Source organism: Lonchura striata, chromosome 1, assembly GCF_050655825.1.
Source record: "Lonchura striata isolate lonStrDom1 chromosome 1, ASM5065582v1, whole genome shotgun sequence".
NCBI lineage: Eukaryota > Metazoa > Chordata > Aves > Passeriformes > Estrildidae > Lonchura > Lonchura striata.
In genome coordinates this window covers 583,690-607,241 of record NC_140703.1, presented here as the reverse complement: position 1 = coordinate 607,241, position 23,552 = coordinate 583,690, and positions in this window count along the sequence as shown.

Sequence of the window (23,552 nt, the reverse complement as noted above, 5' to 3'; positions counted from 1 at the left end):
AGGCTAGGCACAGTGGCTGGGCATTGGTGGGTGGCAGCTGAAATCACTTCAGAACTGGGATATTGATGGTGGGGTGGGCTTAGACACCCTGGGGCACGAGCTGAAGTGTTGCAGAGCTGGAGCCAAGGCCAAGATCCTGCACGCTGAAGATGGAGAAAGGCACAGCTGGAGCTAACGAAGAGAGCTGGCAGTTAAATAAAGCTTGTGGGTGAAGAGCTGAAATCACTGGGGCTGGGAAAGGGGATTTGTAGGGCGGCTGCTGTAATCACTGCAGGGCTGCGAAAGGGGGCTGCACACTCCATAGGATCTGAAGGGCTGGCACAGGGACTGTGGGGTTCTTGCTGCCACATCCCTTTTATGCCTCTGACATGGATGCTGGGGCTGGGCTTGTGACTGAAACTAGAACAGGATGTGTAGTGCGCACGTGGGGGCTCTAAGATTGCGCCTGAAAATCCCGGCAATGCAGGGATATGTTCTCGGTCTGCGACGGCACCTGTGGGGCTGGGGGCAAAGTCACTGTGAGGCTGGGATTGTGTCTGAAAATGGAAAAAGAATTCTATTGCTGAGAGCGGGGTTCTGGGCTTTGAATTGAAATGATACAGGCTAGGCACAGTGGCTGGGCATTGGTGGGTGGCAGCTGAAATCACTTCAGAACTGGGATATTGATGGTGGGGTGGGCTTAGACACCCTGGGGCACGAGCTGAAGTGTTGCAGAGCTGGAGCCAAGGCCAAGATCCTGCACGCTGAAGATGGAGAAAGGCACAGCTGGAGCTAACGAAGAGAGCTGGCAGTTAAATAAAGCTTGTGGGTGAAGAGCTGAAATCACTGGGGCTGGGAAAGGGGATTTGTAGGGCGGCTGCTGTAATCACTGCAGGGCTGGGAAAGGGGGCTGCACACTCCATAGGATCCGAAGGGCTGGCACAGGGACTGTGGGGTTCTTGCTGCCACATCCCTTTTATGCCTCTGACATGGATGCTGGGGCTGGGCTTGTGACTGAAACTAGAACAGGATGTGTAGTGCGCACATGGGGGCTCTAAGATTGCGCCTGAAAATCCCGGCAAATCAGTGATATGTTCTCGGTCTGCGACGGCACCTGTGGGGCTGGGGGCAAAGTCACTGTGAGGCTGGGATTGTGTCTGAAAATGGAAAAAGAATTCTATTGCTGAGAGCGGGGTTCTGGGCTTTGAATTGAAATAATATAGGCTAGGCACAGTGGCTGGGCATTGGTGGGTGGCAGCTGAAATCACTTCAGAACTGGGATATTGATTCTGGGGTGGGCTTAGACACCCTGGGGCACGAGCTGAAGTGTTGCAGAGCTGCAGCCAAGGCCAAGATCCTGCACGCTGAAGATGGAGAAAGGCACAGCTGGAGCTAACGAAGAGAGCTGGCAGTTAAATAAAGCTTGTGGGTGAAGAGCTGAAATCACTGGGGCTGGGAAAGGGGATTTGTAGGGCGGCTGCTGTAATCACTGCAGGGCTGCGAAAGGGGGCTGCACACTCCATAGGATCCGAAGGGCTGGCACAGGGACTGTGGGGTTCTTGCTGCCACATCCCTTTTATGCCTCTGACATGGATGCTGGGGCTGGGCTTGTGACTGAAACTAGAACAGGATGTGTAGTGTGCACATGGGGGCTCTAACATTGCGCCTGAAAATCCCGGCAAATCAGTGATATGTTCTCGGTCTGCGACGGCACCTGTGGGGCTGGGGGCAAAGTCACTGTGAGGCTGGGATTGTGTCTGAAAATGGAAAAAGAATTCTATTGCTGAGAGCGGGGTTCTGGGCTTTGAATTGAAATAATATAGGCTAGGCACAGTGGCTGGGCATTGGTGGGTGGCAGCTGAAATCACTTCAGAACTGGGATATTGATTCTGGGGTGGGCTTAGACACCCTGGGGCACGAGCTGAAGTGTTGCAGAGCTGCAGCCAAGGCCAAGATCCTGCACGCTGAAGATGGAGAAAGGCACAGCTGGAGCTAAAGAAGAGAGCTGGCAGTTAAATAAAGCTTGTGGGTGAAGAGCTGAAATCACTGGGGCTGGGAAAGGGGATTTGTAGGGCGGCTGCTGTAATCACTGCAGGGCTGCGAAAGGGGGCTGCACACTCCATAGGATCCGAAGGGCTGGCACAGGGACTGTGGGGTTCTTGCTGCCACATCCCTTTTATGCCTCTGACATGGATGCTGGGGCTGGGCTTGTGACTGAAACTAGAACAGGATGTGTAGTGCGCACGTGGGGGCTCTAAGATTGCGCCTGAAAATCCTGGCAATGCAGTGATATGTTCTCGGTCTGCGACGGCACCTGTGGGGCTGGGGGCAAAGTCACTGTGAGGCTGGCAAATGGACTGTGGGGCTGGGATTGTGTCTGAAAATGGAAAAAGAATTCTATTGCTGAGAGCGGGGTTCTGGGCTTTGAATTGAAATAATATAGGCTAGGCACAGTGGGTGGGCATTGGTGGGTGGCAGCTGAAATCACTTCAGAACTGGGATATTGATTCTGGGGTGGGCTTAGACACCCTGGGGCACGAGCTGAAGTGTTGCAGAGCTGCAGCCAAGGCCAAGATCCTGCACGCTGAAGATGGAGAAAGGCACAGCTGGAGCTAAGGAAGAGAGCTGGCAGTTAAATGAAGCTTGTGGGTGAAGAGCTGAAATCACTGGGGCTGGGAAAGGGGATTTGTAGGGCGGCTGCTGTAATCACTGCAGGGCTGGGAAAGGGGGCTGCACACTCCATAGGATCCGAAGGGCTGGCACAGGGACTGTGGGGTTCTTGCTGCCACATCCCTTTTATGCCTGTGACATGGATGCTGGGGCTGGGCTTGTGACTGAAACTAGAACAGGATGTGTAGTGCGCACGTGGGGGCTCTAACATTGCGCCTGAAAATCCCGGCAATGCAGTGATATGTTCTCGGTCTGCGACGGCACCTGTGGGGCTGGGGGCAAAGTCACTGTGGGGCTGGCAAATGGACTGTGGGGCAGGGATTGTGTCTGAAAATTGTAAAAGAACTCTATTGCTGAGAGCGGGGTTCTGGGCTTTGAATTGAAATAATACAGGGTAGGCACAGTGGCTGGGCATTTTTGGGTAGGAGCTGAAATCACTGCAGGACTGGGATATTGATTCTGGGGTGGGCTTAGACACCCTGGGGCACGAGCTGAAGTGTTGCAGAGCTGCAGCCAAGGCCAAGATCCTGCACGCTGAAGATGGAGAAAGGCACAGCTGGAGCTAACGAAGAGAGCTGGCAGTTAAATAAAGCTTGTGGGTGAAGAGCTGAAATCACTGGGGCTGGGAAAGGGGATTTGTAGGGCGGCTGCTGTAATCACTGCAGGGCTGGGAAAGGGGGCTGCACACTCCATAGGATCTGAAGGGCTGGCACAGGGACTGTGGGGTTCTTGCTGCCACATCCCTTTTATGCCTCTGACATGGATGCTGGGGCTGGGCTTGTGACTGAAACTAGAACAGGATGTGTAGTGCGCACGTGGGGGCTCTAAGATTGCGCCTGAAAATCCCGGCAATGCAGTGATATGTTCTCGGTCTGCGACGGCACCTGTGGGGCTGGGGGCAAAGTCACTGTGGGGCTGGCAAATGGACTGTGGGGCAGGGATTGTGTCTGAAAATTGTAAAAGAACTCTATTGCTGAGAGCGGGGTTCTGGGCTTTGAATTGAAATAATACAGGGTAGGCACAGTGGCTGGGCATTTTTGGGTAGGAGCTGAAATCACTGCAGGACTGGGATATTGATTCTGGGGTGGGCTTAGACACCCTGGGGCACGAGCTGAAGTGTTGCAGAGCTGCAGCCAAGGCCAAGATCCTGCACGCTGAAGATGGAGAAAGGCACAGCTGGAGCTAACGAAGAGAGCTGGCAGTTAAATAAAGCTTGTGGGTGAAGAGCTGAAATCACTGGGGCTGGGAAAGGGGATTTGTAGGGTGGCTGCTGTAATCACTGCAGGGCTGGGAAAGGGGGCTGCATACTCCATAGGATCTGAAGGGCTGGCACAGGGACTGTGGGGTTCTTGCTGCCACATCCCTTTATGCCTGTGACATGGATGCTGGGGCTGGGCTTGTGACTGAAACTAGAACAGGATGTGTAGTGCGCACGTGGGGGCTCTAAGATTGCGCCTGAAAATCCTGGCAATGCAGTGATATGTTCTCGGTCTGCGACGGCACCTGTGGGGCTGGGGGCAAAGTCACTGTGGGGCTGGGATTGTGTCTGAAAATGGAAAAAGAATTCTATTGCTGAGAGCGGGGTTCTGGGCTTTGAATTGAAATAATACAGCGTAGGCACAGTGGGTGGGCATTTTTGGGTAGGAGCTGAAATCACTTCAGAACTGGGATATTGATTCTGGGGTGGGCTTAGACACTCTGGGGCACGAGCTGAAGTGTTGCAGAGCTGGAGCCAAGGCCAAGATCCTGCACGCTGAAGATGGAGAAAGGCACAGCTGGAGCTAACGAAGAGAGCTGGCAGTTAAATAAAGCTTGTGGGTGAAGAGCTGAAATCACTGGGGCTGGGAAAGGGGATTTGTAGGGTGGCTGCTGTAATCACTGCAGGGCTGGGAAAGGGGGCTGCACACTCCATAGGATCCGAAGGGCTGGCACAGGGACTGTGGGGTTCTTGCTGCCACATCCCTTTATGCCTGTGACATGGATGCTGGGGCTGGGCTTGTGACTGAAACTAGAACAGGATGTGTAGTGCGCACGTGGGGGCTCTAAGATTGCGCCTGAAAATCCTGGCAATGCAGTGATATGTTCTCGGTCTGCGACGGCACCTGTGGGGCTGGGGGCAAAGTCACTGTGGGGCTGGGGGCAAAGTCACTGTGAGGCTGGGATTGTGTCTGAAAATGGAAAAAGAATTCTATTGCTGAGAGCGGGGTTCTGGGCTTTGAATTGAAATAATACAGCGTAGGCACAGTGGCTGGGCATTTTTGGGTAGGAGCTGAAATCACTGCAGGACTGGGATATTGATTCTGGGGTGGGCTTAGACACCCTGGGGCACGAGCTGAAGTGTTGCAGAGCTGCAGCCAAGGCCAAGATCCTGCACGCTGAAGATGGAGAAAGGCACAGCTGGAGCTAACGAAGAGAGCTGGCAGTTAAATAAAGCTTGTGGGTGAAGAGCTGAAATCACTGGGGCTGGGAAAGGGGATTTGTAGGGCGGCTGCTGTAATCACTGCAGGGCTGGGAAAGGGGGCTGCACACTCCATAGGATCCGAAGGGCTGGCACAGGGACTGTGGGGTTCTTCCTGCCACATCCCTTTTATGCCTCTGACATGGATGCTGGGGCTGGGCTTGTGACTGAAACTAGAACAGGATGTGTAGTGCGCACGTGGGGGCTCTAAGATTGCGCCTGAAAATCCCGGCAATGCAGTGATATGTTCTCGGTCTGCGACGGCACCTGTGGGGCTGGGGGCAAAGTCACTGTGGGGCTGGCAAATGGACTGTGGGGCTGGGATTGTGTCTGAAAATTGTAAAAGAACTCTATTGCTGAGAGCGGGGTTCTGGGCTTTGAATTGAAATAATACAGGGTAGGCACAGTGGCTGGGCATTTTTGGGTAGGAGCTGAAATCACTGCAGGACTGGGATATTGATTCTGGGGTGGGCTTAGACACCCTGGGGCACGAGCTTAAGTGTTGCAGAGCTGCAGCCAAGGCCAAGATCCTGCACGCTGAAGATGGAGAAAGGCACAGCTGGAGCTAACGAAGAGAGCTGGCAGTTAAATAAAGCTTGTGGGTGAAGAGCTGAAATCACTGGGGCTGGGAAAGGGGATTTGTAGGGCGGCTGCTGTAATCACTGCAGGGCTGGGAAAGGGGGCTGCACACTCCATAGGATCCGAAGGGCTGGCACAGGGACTGTGGGGTTCTTGCTGCCACATCCCTTTATGCCTGTGACATGGATGCTGGGGCTGGGCTTGTGACTGAAACTAGAACAGGATGTGTAGTGCGCACGTGGGGGCTCTAACATTGCGCCTGAAAATCCCGGCAATGCAGGGATATGTTCTCGGTCTGCGACGGCACCTGTGGGGCTGGGGGCAAAGTCACTGTGGGGCTGGGATTGTGTCTGAAAATGGAAAAAGAATTCTATTGCTGAGAGCGGGGTTCTGGGCTTTGAATTGAAATAATACAGCGTAGGCACAGTGGGTGGGCATTGGTGGGTGGCAGCTGAAATCACTTCAGAACTGGGATATTGATTCTGGGGTGGGCTTAGACACCCTGGGGCACGAGCTGAAGTGTTGCAGAGCTGCAGCCAAGGCCAAGATCCTGCACGCTGAAGATGGAGAAAGGCACAGCTGGAGCTAACGAAGAGAGCTGGCAGTTAAATAAAGCTTGTGGGTGAAGAGCTGAAATCACTGGGGCTGGGAAAGGGGATTTGTAGGGCGGCTGCTGTAATCACTGCAGGGCTGGGAAAGGGGGCTGCACACTCCATAGGATCCGAAGGGCTGGCACAGGGACTGTGGGGTTCTTGCTGCCACATCCCTTTATGCCTGTGACATGGATGCTGGGGCTGGGCTTGTGACTGAAACTAGAACAGGATGTGTAGTGCGCACGTGGGGGCTCTAACATTGCGCCTGAAAATCCTGGCAATGCAGTGATATGTTCTCGGTCTGCGACGGCACCTGAGGGGCTGGGGGCAAAGTCACTGTGGGGCTGGGATTGTGTCTGAAAATGGAAAAAGAATTCTATTGCTGAGAGCGGGGTTCTGGGCTTTGAATTGAAATAATACAGCGTAGGCACAGTGGGTGGGCATTGGTGGGTGGCAGCTGAAATCACTTCAGAACTGGGATATTGATTCTGGGGTGGGCTTAGACACCCTGGGGCACGAGCTGAAGTGTTGCAGAGCTGCAGCCAAGGCCAAGATCCTGCACGCTGAAGATGGAGAAAGGCACAGCTGGAGCTAACGAAGAGAGCTGGCAGTTAAATAAAGCTTGTGGGTGAAGAGCTGAAATCACTGGGGCTGGGAAAGGGGATTTGTAGGGCGGCTGCTGTAATCACTGCAGGGCTGGGAAAGGGGGCTGCACACTCCATAGGATCCGAAGGGCTGGCACAGGGACTGTGGGGTTCTTGCTGCCACATCCCTTTATGCCTGTGACATGGATGCTGGGGCTGGGCTTGTGACTGAAACTAGAACAGGATGTGTAGTGCGCACGTGGGGGCTCTAACATTGCGCCTGAAAATCCCGGCAATGCAGTGATATGTTCTCGGTCTGCGACGGCACCTGTGGGGCTGGGGGCAAAGTCACTGTGGGGCTGGCAAATGGACTGTGGGGCTGGGATTGTGTCTGAAAATTGTAAAAGAACTCTATTGCTGAGAGCGGGGTTCTGGGCTTTGAATTGAAATAATACAGGGTAGGCACAGTGGCTGGGCATTTTTGGGTAGGAGCTGAAATCACTGCAGGACTGGGATATTGATTCTGGGGTGGGCTTAGACACCCTGGGGCACGAGCTGAAGTGTTGCAGAGCTGCAGCCAAGGCCAAGATCCTGCACGCTGAAGATGGAGAAAGGCACAGCTGGAGCTAACGAAGAGAGCTGGCAGTTAAATAAAGCTTGTGGGTGAAGAGCTGAAATCACTGGGGCTGGGAAAGGGGATTTGTAGGGCGGCTGCTGTAATCACTGCAGGGCTGCGAAAGGGGGCTGCACACTCCATAGGATCCAAAGGGCTGGCACAGGGACTGTGGGGTTCTTGCTGCCACATCCCTTTTATGCCTCTGACATGGATGCTGGGGCTGGGCTTGTGACTGAAACTAGAACAGGATGTGTAGTGCGCACATGGGGGCTCTAAGATTGCGCCTGAAAATCCCGGCAATGCAGGGATATGTTCTCGGTCTGCGACGGCACCTGTGGGGCTGGGGGCAAAGTCACTGTGAGGCTGGGATTGTGTCTGAAAATGGAAAAAGAATTCTATTGCTGAGAGCGGGGTTCTGGGCTTTGAATTGAAATAATACAGGGTAGGCACAGTGGCTGGGCATTTTTGGGTAGGAGCTGAAATCACTGCAGGACTGGGATATTGATTCTGGGGTGGGCTTAGACACCCTGGGGCACGAGCTGAAGTGTTGCAGAGCTGCAGCCAAGGCCAAGATCCTGCACGCTGAAGATGGAGAAAGGCACAGCTGGAGCTAACGAAGAGAGCTGGCAGTTAAATAAAGCTTGTGGGTGAAGAGCTGAAATCACTGGGGCTGGGAAAGGGGATTTGTAGGGCGGCTGCTGTAATCACTGCAGGGCTGGGAAAGGGGGCTGCACACTCCATAGGATCCGAAGGGCTGGCACAGGGACTGTGGGGTTCTTGCTGCCACATCCCTTTTATGCCTCTGACATGGATGCTGGGGCTGGGCTTGTGACTGAAACTAGAACAGGATGTGTAGTGCGCACGTGGGGGCTCTAACATTGCGCCTGAAAATCCCGGCAATGCAGGGATATGTTCTCGGTCTGCGACGGCACCTGTGGGGCTGGGGGCAAAGTCACTGTGGGGCTGGCAAATGGACTGTGGGGCTGGGATTGTGTCTGAAAATTGTAAAAGAACTCTATTGCTGAGAGCGGGGTTCTGGGCTTTGAATTGAAATAATACAGGGTAGGCACAGTGGCTGGGCATTTTTGGGTAGGAGCTGAAATCACTGCAGGACTGGGATATTGATTCTGGGGTGGGCTTAGACACCCTGGGGCACGAGCTGAAGCGTTGCAGAGCTGCAGCCAAGGCCAAGATCCTGCACGCTGAAGATGGAGAAAGGCACAGCTGGAGCTAACGAAGAGAGCTGGCAGTTAAATAAAGCTTGTGGGTGAAGAGCTGAAATCACTGGGGCTGGGAAAGGGGATTTGTAGGGCGGCTGCTGTAATCACTGCAGGGCTGCGAAAGGGGGCTGCACACTCCATAGGATCCAAAGGGCTGGCACAGGGACTGTGGGGTTCTTGCTGCCACATCCCTTTTATGCCTCTGACATGGATGCTGGGGCTGGGCTTGTGACTGAAACTAGAACAGGATGTGTAGTGCGCACATGGGGGCTCTAAGATTGCGCCTGAAAATCCCGGCAATGCAGGGATATGTTCTCGGTCTGCGACGGCACCTGTGGGGCTGGGGGCAAAGTCACTGTGAGGCTGGGATTGTGTCTGAAAATGGAAAAAGAATTCTATTGCTGAGAGCGGGGTTCTGGGCTTTGAATTGAAATAATATAGGCTAGGCACAGTGGGTGGGCATTGGTGGGTGGCAGCTGAAATCACTTCGGAACTGGGATATTGATGGTGGGGTGGGCTTAGACACCCTGGGGCACGAGCTGAAGTGTTGCAGAGCTGCAGCCAAGGCCAAGATCCTGCACGCTGAAGATGGAGAAAGGCACAGCTGGAGCTAACGAAGAGAGCTGGCAGTTAAATGAAGCTTGTGGGTGAAGAGCTGAAATCACTGGGGCTGGGAAAGGGGATTTGTAGGGCGGCTGCTGTAATCACTGCAGGGCTGGGAAAGGGGGCTGCACACTCCATAGGATCCGAAGGGCTGGCACAGGGACTGTGGGGTTCTTGCTGCCACATCCCTTTTATGCCTCTGACATGGATGCTGGGGCTGGGCTTGTGACTGAAACTAGAACAGGATGTGTAGTGCGCACGTGGGGGCTCTAACATTGCGCCTGAAAATCCCGGCAATGCAGTGATATGTTCTCGGTCTGCGACGGCACCTGTGGGGCTGGGGGCAAAGTCACTGTGGGGCTGGGGGCAAAGTCACTGTGAGGCTGGGATTGTGTCTGAAAATGGAAAAAGAATTCTATTGCTGAGAGCGGGGTTCTGGGCTTTGAATTGAAATAATATAGGCTAGGCACAGTGGCTGGGCATTGGTGGGTGGCAGCTGAAATCACTTCGGAACTGGGATATTGATGGTGGGGTGGGCTTAGACACCCTGGGGCACGAGCTGAAGTGTTGCAGAGCTGCAGCCAAGGCCAAGATCCTGCACGCTGAAGATGGAGAAAGGCACAGCTGGAGCTAACGAAGAGAGCTGGCAGTTAAATAAAGCTTGTGGGTGAAGAGCTGAAATCACTGGGGCTGGGAAAGGGGATTTGTAGGGCGGCTGCTGTAATCACTGCAGGGCTGCGAAAGGGGGCTGCACACTCCATAGGATCCGAAGGGCTGGCACAGGGACTGTGGGGTTCTTGCTGCCACATCCCTTTTATGCCTCTGACATGGATGCTGGGACTGGGCTTGTGACTGAAACTGGAACAGGATATTTGGTATATATGTTTTTTAATTGTGTAACCATATGGATTAAGATAAGCGGACACCCGTAGCAGATTTCTGTTGGATCTGTGTCTGTGAGAATTGGGATGCGTGCTGGAGATGGAGAGACGCTGTTGGAGGGTGGCAACAGCGGCAGGTGTGAGCTGATGTGAGGATGATGAGGGCTCAGAGCAGCCCCAGGTGTGAGCTGTGAGGATGAGGAGGAGGGGCGGCTCCTGCCGGGGGGAGGTTATTTTAGGGCGAGGGTTTGTCTTTGCTGGCTTTTGCACGGAGCTGCTGGAGGAGAGGAGTTTTTGGGGGGCTCCCGGGGCTGTCTCCTGGAAGGACGGTGGGCGCTTCGGACAGGGTCCGGGGAATCCCCTGGATACACACTTGGGCACGTGAAGCATTGCTCAAAGGAGGAGCTGAGGGACAAACCTTTGTGCCGAGAAGCAGCAGCCGAGCAGGTGAGCCGGTGCGCTTTTATAACGGGGACTTTTCCCCTTTCCCTTTGAAATTTCGTCATCCTGAGGTTGAATTGGAGGGGGCAGTCCTGTTGTCCCCCCTTTTAAGGTGTTTGGATTGAGGTAAAAAGCCCCCTTTTGCCATCGTTTGAGGAAAGCCGCTTCTTTTCTTCTCTTCTAGAGGACGCGATTGAAGGGAAGCCTACGTTTCTGTGCCCTCGGGGTGAGGTGAGCGCCGGAGCGTGGCGTCAGAGTCGGGGCTGCAGAGGAAGGGAGCTGCAGCCGTGGCAGCGCTGGCAGGGCGGGGGTCGGGCTGTGCCGCTGCATTCGGGGCGCTTCTTCTGCCCCCGGCCCGGCAGCGAAGGGTGCGGCGCGGAGCCCTGCCGGCAGTGCCGGGGCTGGCCGGGGCGGAAGGGGAGCTGGGCGCGGCTGGGCTGCCGCGGGCCCGCCGGAGCCGCGCCGGTGCGAGCCGTGCGGAGCCGAGCGGAGCTTTGGCCGGGCCGGCGGGCGGGGGAGGCGGCGCGGGCGGGGCCGGTGCCGGCCGGTGCCGCCGCTCCGTCCGCTCCGGGCGCGGGGCTCGGGCGCCGCCGGGGCCCCCCGGGCCCGGTGCCGGCCCCGCCGGGCCGGGGGCAGCGGGCGGGGGTCTGCCGGCGCGGCGCCGCCTCTGCCTGCCGGAGGAGCCGCTTTCCTGCCGGAGCCGCGCTGCGCCCGGGGCCGGGAGCGCGGCTCCGCATCTTCCAGCCTCCCTCGCTGCGCTGCTTTTGAGGCGCTCCTGAGGAGCTCCTGGGATCGGTGGCTTTTGATCGGCGTCGCTGTAGCAGAAGGGCCTCGGGCACTTCTTGGTTGTTACCGTTCTTGCTTCGGCTGCTCATGGCAAGGTTTTTGTTTTTGGGTTGAGTGTTGTTGTTGGATTTATTTTTGATCGGTTCTTAGGTTTTTTAAGGATGCGTTTCTAAAGGTTTACACTGGTTTTTATGGGTCGGAGCATGGAGTAGAGGGTCGTTTTTCAATTCGGTTGTGGAGGCTTTTATTAGCGCGAGGGCGTAGTATTTGTTTTGCTGGGCTTGAGGGAGTGCCCTGGAGTTAATCGGTGAGGTTTTTTTTAATATTGATGAATGCATTCTTGTTTATTACACTATAGGGGTTTCATTCGTTTGGCTTATTTGATTGCCGTGTATGTTTCATTGTTGCAGAGAACTTGGGAGATATTGTTTGTGGTTACATATCTCTTTTGGCGACGTGTTTCTTTCTAGGTGGTATTTGTGTTTTGATGGTTTGAGGCAATTTTTGTTTCTTGAGTTAGGAATACTTATTTTGTTGTTGTTAATTTAATTTTTTTTTGTTGTTGTTTGATGTGTTTGGTTGTTGTTTTTATTGGTTTTATTTTTGGGAGCATGGGCATTTCCATGGTGGATCTCTTTAGGTGTTTATTTTATTTGGGGGGTGAATTTTTTGTTTCTTCGTGGTTCCCATATTTTTATATCTGTAATTATTTGGTGGGTTTTTTTAGTTAATTTTATAGAGCGTTGGGTTCTCTTTATGAGTTAACGTAGTGGTAGAGTTTTGGTTATTATTTTTTTTAGAATCGTTGGGAGTCTCTTGTATGGTTTGGAGTATGGTAAGTTAGTTGGCTTTTTTTTTTTTCCTTTAGAGTGGTTTTTGTGATTTGCTGTGTGGGTGTCTATAGGGTTTTTAAAATGTTTGTTTCGTTTTTGTGACGTGATAAGAGCTGCTAGTGAAAGGAGTGTAGTGCGGGTTTTTTTTTGCTGGTAGTTGGTTGGCTGGTGGAGCCTTTCTGAATTTTTTGGACGGTATTGGTGGGAATTTGATGCTGTTTGTTTTGGCATTTTATTTTTAGGAATTCGATTATAACTGCAGTGTTTTAACTATAACTCTAATGAAATAGAACACATGCATAAACATGATAATGGGAATATGAAACTTCAATTTTAAATGTAAATGGAAAACATATACATTAAACATGTAACATAAATAATGCTGTCCATTACAATTAGGTATAACCTTGTTTGATATGGAGTATTTTATATGTTTATATGCATATAAATATCGATTATAAACATAAATGTCCATACAGAAATGTATAATTAATACATGTGGATATATGAATATTACAAAACAATAGGAATCAATACAGTACCTAATGCGTATTTTACTCTATGTGTCTTATTATAACGCATTTCATGTCATAAATACTGTATATCGAAATATAGTACCTCAATATGTTGTGATAGAATAGATGAGTACTTGTAAAAATCAAAAATAGAAGTATAGAAATATTTAAATATAATTTAGAATAAAGGGGATTTTTATTTTCGATTTGGTAGTAGGTAGGGGTTTTATTATTAAAATTATGACTAGAAATAAAATAAAATTAGAAGTCTTTGTATAGAAATATATCCTAAATACGTTAAGATCTATATGAAAATTCAAAGGTAAGTAAATATAAGTATTAGCAGTGTGTACGAAATAGAATTTAAAAAATAATTTATCTATCTCGCTACCTTATTATATATATATAAAATATATTTATAAATACGTCTATATAAAGTAGAAGTTCAAATGTGACTATAATGATGAAAAAAATATAAAAATATTCGAAAATCGTTTAAAAAAAGGGCTTTTTTTGTTTTTATTTGGTTGTTGGCAGGGCTTTAATGGAAAAGATATGAATATACATTTTAGTTTGATATCATTCTAAATATGGAAATATATAATCAATGTCTACAGGTGTATATATAAAAACATAAAAGTGAAATAAAAATTAGAATAGGAATAAATGTTAAGAAATTTAAAAAATACGATTATACGTCAATATCCATTACCAATCCGACTGTGAGTATAAATCTGAAAAATATAAAACCAAGCCTTGTTGAAATGCAGTTTAGGAGGAAAGCTTTTTTCTTTCGGTTCCTGTCGGGTCGCAGGCAGGCTTTTTGTTCCGTTCTTTCCCGCGCGGACGCTTTGGGGCGTTCGCTGCCGAGGCCGTGCCGGCGGGGACGGCGCGGTGCTGCCGCCGTGTGGGCAGAGAGCGGTACTGCAGCCCGCCGCCCGCGGCCGCCATCTTGGGAGTGGCGTGGCGCGGCCTCGCTTGACCTTCTCGAGAGGGCGCGAAAACGAGGACGTTGAAATTCGAGGACCCGTGTCTGTTTTTTACACTGCCTGAATTGCGCGCACCGCCGGCGCCCCCCGACGGGATTTTCCGCGGCGGTTCTGGTGCCGTGCACACGGGCTGTGGGGTCAGCAGCACCGCGAGCGTGCGGGTTTTTGGCGGGAGCCGACAGGCATGGGCGAAAAACGCCTCTCTCCGTCAAGGTCCCCACGGGCCGCCATCGTGTCGCGGACCCCCTGGACAAGTGCTGCCGCCTTGTGGGCACAGGGCGGTACTGCAGCCCCCCAGCCGGAGCCCGGCCGAAGCGGCGGGAGGGGCGAGGGGCGGGAGCGAGCGGCGAGCGGGGCGGTGTCTGTGAGTGAGGGGAGGGCTGGAGGCGGCTCCGCGGGCCGAGGGCGGCCGGGGCCGGTGCCGGCGGGCGGCGGAGGCGCGGTCGCAGCGCTCCCGGGCCGCGGCCGAGCGGCATCGGAGCAGGGCTGCGTCGCCTTTCCCGGCCCCGCGCCCCTCTCCAGACGCCGGGAGCGGCCGCGTGCCGGAAAATGCCGCCGGGGCGGCGGAGCGGGGCCCTGGCTCTGCCCGCCCCTCCTGCCGCCTTCCCTGGAATGGTTCGAGGCGTTATGGGTTTATTGAGGTAGAAACATTTATCTTGTTGTTACTAATTTAAGGTTTTTTTTTTTTGTTGGTGTTTTTTTGTTGTTGTTTGGTTGGTTGGTTTTATCTTCGGTTTTGTTTTGTTTTGGGTTTTTTTGGGGGGGGAATCTAGAAAGATACCTTGTGTTCCTGGAATGTTGCATTCTACCTCTGTTGTTTTCCCAGTTAGTCTGGATCCTCTGCTTACGTTTTTCCCTTCACTTATTAGATTTCGTGGATATGCTGGCTGTTCTGACGGAGGGCAGTGATGGCTTAGATCAAGAAGTTGGGTTCTCTTTAAATGAAGATGTGATTATCCAAACAGTTCCCTGCAGTGCTGTTGCCCCTGCTGCATTAGCAGCCAGGAATATGCTGTTGCTTCAGTCTGAAAATGGAACAGGTACTGGGTTTTTTCTTATGTTTTGTGTCATTTCCAGCAATGGAGTGAAAGTAGGAGAAGGAGAAGATTTTAATTGCATTCATCCATACAGATGTCTTTTGTGGACCCATTTGGGCTAGTTGACTAAATCTGGCATAAAAGATAGCACAGAGATTTTAACTGTTGAAAAACTCTGAGCAGGAAGTGTTCCCACAGTGCAAGAATCCTTTGAGTCAGGGTGCTTTAATACTGTAATTCATAAGTTGTCTAGAGGAGGAATAGAAGAAAGTTAAACTAAGCTACCTTTTCAGGAAGAAGAACTAAACCTCATTAGAAGTCTGTATGGACACTCATTCTGCAAATTAAAGGAGCAGGAAGGAAGGCAATTGATGGTGCTTCAATTCTCCATCAGAGGCCTAAGACAAATGTCTCTTAACAGATTTCTTAATTCAGTTAGTGTATTTTCATTTCCCTGAATGACTCCAGGTAGACAAAGGCACAAGGGAATAGTGGGTTTTGAATAGCCCAGGATACTGCAGGTGGAGGTCCTCAGGAGGTGGCACGTGCTTTTTGGCTGTTGCCACAAACCATGGAGCTTTGAGCCATCCCAGGTGCCAGCAGCACCCTGAGCAGTGCTTACCAGCACCTGGCACTGGTAAACATTCCTGGCACAAAGGATTTTCTCTCTGTGGCCGAGCTGTGTCCGTGCAGGTAGCAGGGACAGCCATGCCATGGTCAGGGTTGCTGCTGCAGCACGTCCCATTGTGTCCTGGTAGGATTCGCTGAGCGCTAGTCACAAGAAGAGTGTCTAAAGTGATTTCTAAGAGAAAAGCTGCACGGGGTCAAACACGATCTTTCCTGTGGTTTTTGTAGCCAGATCACCGTCGGTTCCCAGCACTGAACCAGGGCAGGGTGTGCCGTAGCTTGGCTCGTCCCTGAACGGGTGCCACCGTGCCTCTCCCTTCTTTACTGCCCAAAGCTTTGTGTCCAGGCACAAGGGGAGTAGAGAAGCTTCCTGCCAGGAGATTGAGAGGCAGCCCGTGTGCTCATTCTTCTGTTCCATGAGCCTTTCCTGGCAGAGACGGGGCTGCATGGCGCTCCCTGCATTTGCAGCACTGGTACTTGCTGATAGCACAGCTTCTTCTCCCATCCTCTTGCTGGCTGCGAGGTCCTGTTACCTTCCCTCATGTTACTTTCTGGCTCTTTTCATCCCTAACTGAATTTAGTTTTCCCTTGGGAGTGATCACTGGGCTTCTGGTGCTTGCCCGTTTCTCTCTGCATGCTATATAATTTTATTGTTCTGGGAAGACTTAAGTTTCCGCTTAAGCTAACAGGGTGATCAAAAAAATGTATATAAAATGTCTTAGCTTTGGCCTTCTCTGCCGCAGGTGCACTGAGAAGGGAAAGAATTGTGAAAGGTATGGAGCTGCCTTCTCTGGCGTACCACCAAGCCCCCATCCCCAGGCTTCTGCTCTCCTGCTCTCTGGTTTCCAGTGCAGAATCAGCTGCCCACGGGTGCAGCGTGGTGACAGTGCACTGGTGGCACAACTGCTGTGTGGTGTATTTCTTCCAGAAATAAAAAGGGCTAATTTCTTGTAATTTGCCAAAGAGAGGGGAATGATGGAATGAGTCTCTTGGAGGCATCTTTTCTCCCGTGGTCAGTAGACACTGTTACTTGCCTTCTGTCAGTAATTTCACAGTCTTACCCTTCATTTTGTTGCAGATGCAGAAGAAACAGCTATGTAACAAGGTGCTATGTGATGCGTGCTGTGAAATTCATTAACTTGCCGCTACCTGATTATTGCAAGCAATGGAAAGGTAAAGAGATAATGGTGTTAGTAGAGCAGGGCTCGGATCACATTATTTGATTTAAACCATTATCTGTTGTGAATCTTCTGTTACCAGTGAGCTACACGGCAGTGGCAGCAAAACTTGTGTAGCACACGGGTACGGTGATGTGCCAGATTGTGCCAGCTGTGTGGGCAGCTCTGCCCAGTGCCCCCAGTTGTGGCTTTGGCATGATCCCAAAGTGGCTGGCCATGGCTGTGCTTTGGCTGAGAATGGCCATCCACCAAGAAGAGGGTGGAAGCTGTGGCAGGTACCCAGAGAGGGAACGTGCTCTTGAGAGTGGCTCCAGAGGCCTCTGGTTTGAAGTCATTAGGCAGAGCCTTGTGCTTTGATGCTTTTCTGATCCACAGTCAAAGCAAAAAGCAAGGGTACTTCCTCTGACAAGAGGAAGAGCCATCATTTAGCCTGGCTGAAATCTGTCAGAAAAGTGCTTTGCAAAATGCGGTTGTACTTGGAGTGGCTATTGCATAAAACAGATGAAATTTTGCTTGAGGAAGAACTCAGAACTGTCAGCTGCTTGTGCTACTGGACACCAGATATCCCTAAGCCTCCTTCATTGCTAGACAAGAGTCTTCTTGCATGAGCACTGCATAAACACAGTGAAGGCATGGTCTCTGCACTACAGATTGTGCAGCCTGATACATGAGAGTAGATGTATCTGGATGGACAAACAGGGAATGGCAAGAAACAAGGAGAGAAATATCACAAAAGTGATTTTATGACTGTTAAAATAATAATATATCAATGACCTGAGTGGTCAGAAGTCCCCTAGAGGCTTCCTTGTTGTCTTGTCGGTTGATTGCTGGGCTCCAAGAAAAAAATACTTCCCTCATTCCTTCTGTATCACTCATGAGCCTTGTTTAGGTGAAGAGAAGAAAGCCTTGGAACAAGCAGTGAGACATTTCTCTTGTTTCTCCTCTGAACACATGAGAGCAGACGTCCAGGCAGTATGAAGTTAATGCAGGTCTGCTAAAGCCCTTGTGCAGTAAAGATGGAATTGGGCAATAGTTGATGATTGGCTGTACAGCATGTGCATCTGTCTCTTCAAAGGCAGATGGAGGACTGCAGATCTCCATCCAGAATGTGACCCACAGTGTAACCGGGAGCATATGCTGTGCCATTGGTGATGCATGTGGCAAGGACTAGTAGCCCATTTGTCTGCAGCTTGTCCCCATATGATTTCTTGCATGCCCCGTGGCAGGGCTGGTCTGTGTTACTCAGGTTCCAGAAGGCTGCGATGCAGTGAGAGTGGCATAACAAGTAGTTCTGACCTGTAAGGGCACTGGTTCCCAAATGCCTCCCAAGCAAGGCTGCTGCTCTCTCTTTGGCTATGCCAAGCAGCACATCTTGCTGCACATGTGGTCACCAGGGTGTGCAGATTGCACTGCACCAAAAGTCTCCGCCACCAGTGTTGGCTGAATAATGTATTTTCACAACAGATATTATTCTGCATCTGCCTTGTGACTTTTAATTTCCGTTTTCTCTGGCAGCTTTTGGGCAATGTTTGTTATCCAGTATGTGCCAGATTATCACCATTGCCTGAGTGTTTCTTTTTGTCAGATTGAGTTTTCCTTTTCTCCAAGGAATTTGCGGCTTTTAAGCAGAAAATAGTTACATTTCTTAGCTGTTTGCCTGTGTGGTTAAAACAGGGCAATGCATGAGGCCAGGACCTCGCTTTGCTTTCAGAACTGATCCTGTCAATGCTTCCTGGCAGTGTTTCCTTTCTCACAGCACCAGGTCAGGACTGTTTCAGCATTTTGCTGGTAGTCAAGGGTGAGTCCAGCCATCCAGGTTGCCCCTGCTGTCCCCATATGGAGGATGCTCCAGCAGACTGAGGTCAGAGTGTGTTATGTGGCCGTGAGCTGAGCCATACACAGTCACTTCTTGTCTCTGGGCAGAGGACTTTGCTCCTCTGTTCCATTAAGTTACCAAGAGTGATCGTAGCTGAAGTTAATTTGTTAAATAATCCAGAAGTTTGCCTTTTCCTCCTTTCTTTCCTGAGTTCAGAAGTTGGTAACCTAAGCACCCAGCCGTGCTGTGCATCCCTTAGTGCTGTGTCTGTTACTGGCAGGGCTTGAGGCTTGGGTCCGGAAGATCTGGTTTGTTTGTTCCCCTGGGTCTGGAGGAATACAGATTTTATTTATTTTGGGGTTTTTTTTTTTTTTTTCCTTTAAAAGCTATCCAGCAGTTTGTCGGTTGAAGCAGAAGACAATCCTTTGCACCGATACGTACTCATGTGCACATGCTGATCAGCTGAGGTGTTAATGCTCAAGGTGAGTGCTCCAGCCTTTAATCAGTGACCAGTCATTGATTTAGCACATCCACAAGTTTCAGGAAGTAGTTCCTCCATTGCATCCAGCTTTTAGAGTACCTTTAGACACTAGAGATACTTTTTAATGTGTGCCTAAAATTCTCTATCCTAATTCAGTCAGACTGCCCAATGATACGGGCCGAACTGTCAGCAGCCTAAATAGCATTTCATGGCTGTCATTGTGGTTGGGGAATTGCTTCATGTCTGGGTTTCTTGCCAGAGCCTGAGGAAAGGAAGTAGCCAAGACCAGGTGAGAAGCGGTGTAAGGTAGGCGATTAATTTCTGGATTCCTTTGCCACTCACAGAGCAGCTGCTAATGGGCTGGGCTTGGGGAGTCTGGTTTACAGGCACTTGGAAGTGCTGATACCATCTGGTGAAATGTTAGGTGTCTTTTTAAGAGAAAAAAATGAAAGTGTTTCTGTTACAACGCTGAATAAAGAGCCTGGGCGCAGCAGGGACTGCCTAGTAGCAGAGGGACAGAGGCTGCAGGCAGGTTTGTATCCTCCATGGAGTTGGAGCAATGGCAGGATTACTTGCCTGCACGTTCACTGCTTTGAGGGAGAAACAGGGTGGGAGAAATTAATGTAATAGGGAACAGAAGCACAGACTTGAGACTGTGCTTATTTCGTTGCCGTGGTGAAATAAAGCAGGGACATTTGATGATTTTTTTAAAATGTATTTATTTAAAGAAAAAAATGTGGCAAATCTTATCAGAAGAGTTTAGGTTTCTGGCAGCTTTACAAGTCTGGTACCCTGTGCCTACGTACAGTATTAATAATGGCTTTGCAGTATTTTTGGTTAAAATTTACGTTCATTAAAAATTCTTCAAAGCACTCCGTAATTGGTGGGCAGCATATGAAAGGTTTATGAACATTGAACATGTTTTACAGTTACCTTTGAGAAGGACCCTTTACATCCGTGAATGCCTGCCTGAGGTGGCCTCTGCTTTAGGACTTTAAAGCTTAAAGAAATCCTATATACAGAAGAAATTCGTCCCTGTTACGGTGGCGAGGCCCTAGCAGAGGTTGCCCAGAGAAGCTGAGGCAGCCCCACCCGTGGAATTGTCCAAGGCCAGGTTGGATGGGGTTTGGAACAACCTGCTCTAGTGGAAGGTGTCCCTGCAGGGGATGGGATGAGAAAAGCTTTGGGGTCCCTTCCAACCCAAACCATTCTCTGATTCTACGATTGTACATGTTGAAAAAGGAGGCTGTGGCCTTATGTGCTTAGGTACAAACCTCCCACCGATTCTTCTGAACATACCTGTTTAGTCATTTATTCTTTCCTTTGTGCTTTCACAAGAAGCCCTTGTGCCCTTCAAAATCTCCGTAGGAGTTTGTGGTCAGTTTCCAGAATAAACAGGGATGGAAACCCGAGCAGTTTGGTGCATCCCTACTTGCTGCTGGAATGATTGTGCATTTGACTGACGGGGTTTTGTTCCTGAACAGAAGAAAAGTTTTATTCCAGTGCCACACTCAAGCGTAGCAGTGGGGCCGTGTGCGTGGCTGACCCAGCAGATGGGGCAGTGTCTTCATAAAGTAAATATATAGTAGCAGTCCTTAAGGATGTGGCCCTTCTGGGAGTGCTTGCATGTTTACGTATCAAAACCATTTACAGAGAGGGACCTTTTAATGCAGTCAAACTGCTACGGAAAAATTTTGGTTTCAAGACCATTTAATTAAGGTTAATGAAGTCTGGGACTTGGGCACTGTATCTCGTGCAGAAACGCACGTCTCTGTTCTTGATAGATGTCTTCCATTTGCAACAGTAGTTACATACTGGGGACTCAAATCCCCATTGTCCCCATGCCTTCAGAGTAGGGCAGGCTCTTGTCTTAATTTTACATTATAATCCTTTCCAAATGGAGACATAATGACATAATTCATTGTTGCATTTTGAAACAGTGTGGTCAGCGTGAGGATTTGATCGAGCAGTTCCACTCTTCCAAAAGTACTAAGGTGCTTGCAGATATTTGATATTGAGCTATTTTGGCTCTCAATTGCAATATGAATAGGTCAGGCAAGGCCTTTGAAAGGAACTTAATAGATACATCTCACAGTCACAGAGAAGCAGGAAACTCTTCTGCTAAAATGAGCCTGGGTTTGTGAAAGGTCGCAGTTAACCTTTTAAAGTAAGTTTTTGCAGGTCTGCAGAGCAAATACTGCATTTTTAATGGGTATGGGTAGAATCTCTGTTTTACTGATAATGCTCCAAGTTTTATTTTTTCTCCAAATTGTAACAGAGCTTCTTGTAAGCTAAGCAGCCAGCCTTAAGGCTTTTGCTTTATTGCTTCACAGTGAATTACTGAAATAGCAAGGCATTGAGCAGTAAGTACAAGAAGCAGCATAAGCTGCCAAAATAGCAGCAAAAGACTTTATTACTGTTGTTATTATTATTATTATTACTATTGGTGACTTTTAAGTGCTGTCATCATTTTTTCAGAGACTGTTGTGACACAAATAGCCACCCAAGTTGGCTTAACTTAAAAGTTCATTTTGTTTGCCTCTATAAGCACCAATCACTTAGAAATTTGGGGAAGGGTCTAAAAAGGACTTCATATAGATACCGGTGTAGGTGGGTGTACAGATGTCTGTACATATTTAGCTATCTATTTATCTATCTTTACATACAGATACATGAAACATTTATAATAACTATACTTTCCTCCATTCCTAAGCTGCTCCCAGAAGTGCTTTTCTGCTGAATTTGGTGTTGCACATGTGACAGGGGGGATGGGTTAGAAACCTCTGGTGGGGAGACAGGAGTTCAAATGCAGTCTTGGGCCTGGCATCTAAACCAAAACAAGCTTCTTCCAGGCTCCTAAAGCTTGCTCTGAGCCAACAGACACTTCTCTAGGCTACGTGGGCTGGGGTTCTCAGTAAATAAGTGACAGTGTCATTGCATCATATGGAAAGTTTAGATTGGGAAAGCTGAAATTGTCCTTGCTAAACGTTGGCATGTCCTTGTATTTGATAACATAGAGGCCCAGAGGATGTTTGTCATTGAGTGTCACAGCAGGAAGGAATGCAGGAAAAACCCCTCTTTGGTGGGGTCAGGACAGGATCTGCACCCTGTTATGCTCCTGCCCTGACAGAAGCTCAGCAAGCTCCTGTTGCTCCGTCAGGCCCCTGCAGGAAAGCTTTGAACAATGGTCAATGCAGGAGAGATGTCACAGGTGATGGAGCGTGTTTGTGCCAAGGCACAGTGCAGAAGTGAGCCCTGGCTCCAGTGAATGCCACGTATTTTATGAGTTTTCAGTGTGTTTTCAAAAGTATCCCTTGGAATGCAGAACTGAGGATTAAAACTAATAGCTGGCTGTGTCAATACTGAGTGGTTTTACTCTGTAATGGTAGAATTCAGTGGCCTCTTCACTTCAAAGGTGTCAACTGAAAGGTGTTGTGATGAAAAAGAGGTGGAGATGAACAGTGCTTTGAGAGAGCAGAAATGAAGGTTGCGGGCAATACTGAAGAAGAAGCAGATGCAGGTGGTGAGGGAGTTGGATTTTTGCGAGAAGAGAGTGTTTCTCAGGAGCAGAGAGCCAGCGGGCTCTCCGGGGACAGCAGTGCTGGGGATGAGGTGAGTCTGTGCCCTGCACAGTTCCCTGGCCCCGTGATGGAGAGTTGTCCCAGTGGCTGTAGCTTGGGGGCCGAGTCTCCATCCTCTCAGCTTACCATGGGAGCCTATCCCAGCCCAGCAGAGCTCCTGGAAATCTCCCTGTATTCCTGCTTAGACTCTGGTCTTTGGTTTGGTCTGGGCAGTGCCCGGTGCTTTGCTCAGGGACCGTCCAGCCTTGCCCTGTACTTGCACTGCTGACCCCAGCATTTGCCACACTCTTCCCCGGGCTTTGATTGTGTTTCTGGACTCAAAGCTGTGCTTCTGACACTCGGTTTCCTTTGGCCTCGCTATGTGTTAGCTCAGTCTTTTGCTACCAGCCTGCTTCCCTGCTCAAGATTTCAATTGCTGGAGAGATGTGCAGACTCCCTGTAGAGCGTAGATTGGAGAAGCTCAGAAGCCATCTGAGGGCCTCCCCCAGAAATAAGCCAAGGGTTTGGTGCCTGTTTAGCTTCTCCGTGTTTGGCAAGTTCAGCTGTGCAGCCTGCCCTACAAGCAGGCATTTAAGCTAGATCATACTCAGAAGTCTCTCTTAGGCAGAGATAAATAATTGCTTCTACACTCAAGTCTCCCACCTCAGCCTGGGAACACAAGATGTGGGGCAGAATCAGTGAGGAGGGACCCGACACCAACTGCCTGAAACGCACGATATACCCTCAGAGAATGCAGCTGCAGTGGCTGAGGGGATCTTTGAGGTCCAGGAAATGAAATGTCTTAGGAACAGGCTATCAGACTGTCCCTCTGGAATTGCAGCTAAATTTAGGTTGCAGATTATCAGAGCATCCATTTGCTCTCTCCCTGGCCATGGCAATGCCTGCACAATTCCACAGCACATTCAAGAGGATGTTAGCAACTTGCTCAGTCTGAGGATCATCTGTTTCCTACCGATGGGTCTTTGCCCACCCTCTCCTTGCTGGAGGGCATGAGGAGCCCTCAGTCTCAAGGAGCTCTTGCCTTTTTTGGCCCTGTGGAAACCACAGGAGAGAGTGGAGCTCTTGCTGAAATTGGATCCAGTATA